The sequence below is a fragment of the Lathyrus oleraceus genome, chromosome 5 (assembly GCF_024323335.1).
Source record: "Lathyrus oleraceus cultivar Zhongwan6 chromosome 5, CAAS_Psat_ZW6_1.0, whole genome shotgun sequence".
NCBI classification, from domain to species: domain Eukaryota; kingdom Viridiplantae; phylum Streptophyta; class Magnoliopsida; order Fabales; family Fabaceae; genus Lathyrus; species Lathyrus oleraceus.
In genome coordinates, this window is record NC_066583.1 from 633920972 (window position 1) to 633926628 (window position 5657).

Genomic DNA, 5657 nt, shown 5'->3' on the forward strand with positions numbered 1-5657 from the left:
TTTCATGCAGGAGGAATTCTTATCATAGTTCATGGTGGAATTCTTATCAACATAGGAGATATTGATAAGAGGGGGACAAGAACATATATCTGAGATTCTTGAAAAAGACAAAGAAACCAGATTCTGATCCTCTCTCACCCACCTAAAACATTCCACTTTTTTTAAACTTATTACAAAGGAGTAGATGTGACCACATAGATATTAAATAAATCATATAATTGAAGGAAGGAGAGGGTTAGTTTAATTTTGCTGAAGATGAGGATACTCTTTTGTCTTGTCACTTCAATGTGTGGCATAAGCATTAAGAATAAAGGAAAGAATACATAAAGAATCTCTTGTGCAACACTTCTTTCTCCTGTGATAGGAGCCAAATACACTTGTTTGTGTGACTGTAAAGAAAGAAATGACGAGGGCCACTAAGATGCAATGTAAAATTCTTGTGTCTATCATTGAAAGCTTTCCCTCATACTTTTTTCCTCTTTTGGTTAATCACATGATCGATGATTCCCCTCTATGTTATTCTATGTGCATGATATCTTACTACAGTTTCTAGAGTTAAAAATATTTAAGAATGTAGCACTTGAGGAAGTGTTAAATGAAGTTGAAGTTCTACTAAATTATTAGGTTAACTTACATGCTATTGGCCACTAAGAACTAGTACTTTTTGCTTCACTATAGTCCTCTCAATTCTAAGAGAGGTAGATAAACTATATAGACCAACACTTTTAAAAATGTGTTTTTTTCCTTAACTAAAAATTATATAGTAGTCTCTTAAAAAATGCTCTTTTACATAAAATGATCATTTTCATTAAAAATTTTTTTTAAAGAAACGATTAAAATTGATTACATGATAATGTTGATGCAATTTTATTTTATGATCGAACTATTTTAGTTTTATTATTTAATTTATTTTTAGTTTTATTATTGAAAATATTTTTAGTTTAACCAATTTCATATTTGAAAACTAGGTTAGTCGCCACCCCTCTTTTTCTCTTATTCTTCTTCCACCACCACAACCCTTCATCTCCTTCTTTATTTTTTTTCTTATCCTTTAATGTGAATCTTCAATCTCAAGCATATTTTTTACCATTGATTATCTTATTCAATCAACATTTTCTCAACTTTTTACCTTTTCGTTTTGATTTTGAAGGTTTTCATGGTTGCGAAGTAGATGAAGAACAAAGAAGATGTTGCTTCGAAGAAACAGGTGAAGAATAAGGAAGATGTTGCTTTAGAGAAACATTTGAAGAAGTATGACTCGATATATGTTTGATTCAGAATCTATTTTAACTTGTTTATGTCAATGGTGGATTTTCTGTTCCTCGTAGAGCAGCTGAAAAAATATTCCCACCTTTGGTATGCATATAATGTGCCCACCGTCTGGATTTAACCTATCTATGATAGCATTTTGGGTTTTGATATGATTTTATTTAGTTGTTGTTAATTAGAATATACATGTATGGTTGAAGTTAATTTGCAATGATATGAGCAGTCTTAAATTGTAATTCCTTGTGTCGAAGCAAGTTGCTCGACATACGCAAGGAAGTGTCGAATCACCTAGTGTGTTGAGTTGTGTCGAATTGTCGAAACATGTTGCTTCACACAGGATTTCGACTTAGGCCTATTTTAATAGTATTAGCTATTTTGGACTTTATAGTTTTGGGCTTTGGCTTGAGGTCAAAGTTAACCTAAATCTATAAATAGAGGGAGTAACCCATATTCTTGTAATGAAGTGAATAGAGTATTCAAAACATTTATAATTCATAGTATTTTGCAGTTCCAAAGTGAATAAGAAATTTTCCACAGTTTGTGGGCAGAGAGAAACTCTGTAGAATTTTAATTCTTCTTCTCCTTCATCGTTCTTTACTTTCTTTCTTTCTCCATTGTTCTTCTCTTTTCATTGTTATTGTGTAGGTGATAACAATCTTGTTCATCAAGATTGATTGAAATTCTTCATAGGTTGTGGGGGAGTTCCAACATCTGGTATCAAGAGCTCTGGTTTAATTGATTTGTGGGAAGAAAATCACCATGGCAACAAATCATCCAAACGGGCATTTTTCAGCAAATTTTCTGATTCTCAAGAACAAAAATTATGAGAATTGGTGCAAGCAGATAAAGATTGTGTTATGTTATCAAGAGCTTTGGGATCTTATGAAGGAAGGAGTAGCAACGCTTGCAGAAGACGCGACCAATCAAGAAAATGTTGCACATAAAGAATTGAAGAAGAAAGATTATAAAACTCTATTTATAATCCATCAATGTGTTGATGCAGATAACTTTGAAAAGGTTAGTGATGGAGAGTCAGTGAAAGAAGCATGAGAAATTCTGGAGAAATCGTTTGGAGGCGCGGATAAGGTGAAAGAGGTGAGGTTACAAACTCACAAAAGAACGTATGAATTGCTTCAGATGGAAGACAATGAAAGCATAACTGATTTCTTAACCAAGTTTATGAAAATGGTGAATAAAATGAAGGTATGTGGAGAAGTGTTGACATCAAGATCTGTTGTTGGAAAGATCTTGAGGTCGTTGGCTCCAAGTTCGACCACGTGGTAGTAGCCATAAAAGAGTCGAAGGATTTGTCAAAAATGACAAAGGAAGAGCTTCAAGGGACGCTTGAATCTCAGGAACAAAGAATGGCTGAAAGAGTTGCAGGAAAGTCGAAAAGTGATATGGCTTTTCATGCTCAAATAGCAAAAGAAAGAAAAGGAAAAGGAAGTTGGAATGGCAACAAAGGCAGAGGATGCTACAATAATTCGACTGGTCGAAATCAGCAAGAAGGAAACTAGTCGAATCAGAGAAAACCCTGGAATCAAGGCAACCAAAGAGGTGGTGTTGCAGGTAGAGGAAGAGGTGGTGGTCAAAAGCCAGACAAGACTCACATTCAGTGTTACAATTGTCAGAAGTATGGTCATTATTCTAGTGATTGTCCAGAAAAGCATATGAATCAAGAAACTTATGCAAAGTTGGCGAAACATGAAAAATAAGAGACATTGTTGATGGTTACAACAAGAGATGAAGAGAGATTCAAGGACCAATGGTACTTGGACTCAAGATGCTAATCACACATGTCTGGAAGGAAAGATTGGTTTGTCAACATAAAGCGCTCAATGATGAACATGGTGAAATTTGTAAATGACAACACTCTAGCAGTTGAAGGTGTTGGTGATGTCATGATTATGAGGAAAGACGATAAGAGGTCCGTAATTTCAAGTGTGTTGTACATACCAGGCATGAGAGCAATTTGCTCAGCATATGGCAGTTAGTCGAAAAGAACTATATAGTGTCGATCGAAGACAAGATGATGAGAGTTCTCGACTCAAATGGAAGGTTGATCTTGAAGGCTCCAATGTCTCAAAATAGAACCTTCAAGATTGAACTAAATGTGATGGAGAATAAGTGCCTTGCAACAGCATCTAGCAGAGATGAATGTATATGGCATTATAGACTTGGCCATCTCAATTCCAAAGACATCATAGATTTGAAGAGAAGAAATATGGTTTCAGGATTACCAGAAATCGACATTCCAAAAGAAGTGTATGAAGAATGCGTGCAGGCGAAACATCATAAGAACAACTTCATTAGGGATGCAGGAAGCAGGTCGAAGGAAATTCTTGAATTCATATACTCTGATGTATGGGGTCCTCTCCAGGTGGATTCGATTGGAGGTAAAAAATACTTTGTTACATTCATATATGATTTCAGTCGAAAATTATGGTTTTACCTGATCAAGAAGAAAAGTGAAGTGATCGAGGTATTTGCCAAGCTTAAATCTATGGTCAAAAGATCAAGATTTTGAGGATTGCTGGTGGTGGAGAATATGTGTCGAAATATTTCGATGCATTATGTGTGAAAGAATGGATTGTGCATAAGGTGGTGCCACCCTACACTCCACAGCAAAATGGAGTCGTAGAAAGAAAGAATAGAACCATCATGAATATGGCTAGAAGTATGTTGAAAGACAAGCATATACCCAAAGAATTATGGGGAGAAGCTGTGTCGATTGCGACATATATTCTGAACAGATGTCCGATGAAGAAGCTAGAAGGAATCACGCCAGAAGAATGTTGGTCTAGTGTTAAGCCTAGCTTGAGTCATCTGAAGGTCTTTGGATATATAACACATAGACATGTGCCATATAAGTTTAGAAGAAAACTTGATGATAAGTTGAATCAAATGATCCTGATAGGATATCATTCGACTAGAGGATACAAGTTGTTTGACCCAGTGAATAAGCAAGTGGTGATCAGTAGGGATGTGATCATAGATGAGCTTAGAGAATGGGATTGGAATGAGAATTTCAAGAAAGATTCAGTGAGAATCTTTTGTGATGAACCAGCTAGTGAAGTTGAAAGAGAAGTTCGACAGGAAGAAGTCAAAGGTGAAACATGCCCAAGCAAACCTCAAAGAATAAGACACATGCATGCAAGGTTGAAATAATGTGTGATTACATAAGATGATGTGGTCAATGAAGAAGGTGAGATGGTACACTATGCTTTCTACATTGATGTCAAACCAGTCAATGCAGCTGAGGCATTGAAAGATTCGAAGTGGATGAAAGCAACAAACGAATAGCTGAAGTCAATCGAAGTCAACAACATTTGGCTTCTTGTTGAATTTCCCCAAGACAAGAAGGCAATCGATGTGAAGTGGGTATACAAGGCGAAGTTGAATCCCAAAGGAGAAGTGACTCGACACAAGGTGAGACTTATGGCGAAAGGATTTCTTCAGAAAGAAGGAGTCGACTTCGACGAAGTTTTTACACCTGTTGCTAGGATTGGAACAATCAGGTTGGTTGTTGGTCTAGCAAACATACACAACTGGTAGATGTGCCAGATGGATGTGAAATATGCATTCCTGAATGTCCCCTTAGAAGAAGAAGTTTATGTTGCACAACCAACTGGGTTTGTGAAACAAGGCGAAGAAAGAAAGGTGTACAAGCTGCATAAAGCCTTGTACCGACTTAAACAAGCTCCAGGAGCTTGGAATAAGAAGATAGATGGATTTCTAAGGGAGAAGGAATTGTGAAGTGCAAATATGAACGTGGAGTATATGTAAGAAGAAGCAAAAGTGACTTTCTTATACTATGTCTCTCTGTCGATGACCTGTTAATAATAGGTAGCTGCAAAAAGGAGATCGAAGACTTCAAAGGTGATCTCAACAAGGAATTAGAAATTTCAGATTTGGGTGACATTTCATATTTCCTTGGCATCTAATTCTATAAGAGTGGTAGAGGTTTGATGATGCATCAAAGAAGGTATGCAGGCGAAATACTCAAGAAATTTGAGATGCAAGATTGCAACCCAACTTTGACTCCAGTTGAGCCCAGATTACAACTGTCAAAAGATTCAGATGAAGATGATATCAATCCAACCCAATATAGAAGACTTATTGGGTCACTTCGATACCTTTGTCACGCAAGGCCTGAATTAGAATATAGTGTAGGTATGGTGAGTAGGTTCATGTAGAAGCCAAAGCTATCACATCTAGCAGCGGCGAAGAGGATACTAAGGTATCTGAATGGAACTCTCGACTATGGCATTTTGTTTCCTGCAAGCACATCGAGATGAGGTTCCGTTATCTTCGAGAGCATGTAACAGATGGAAAGATGAATGTGGAACACTACAAAATTGAGAATCAGATTGCAGACATCAAGACAA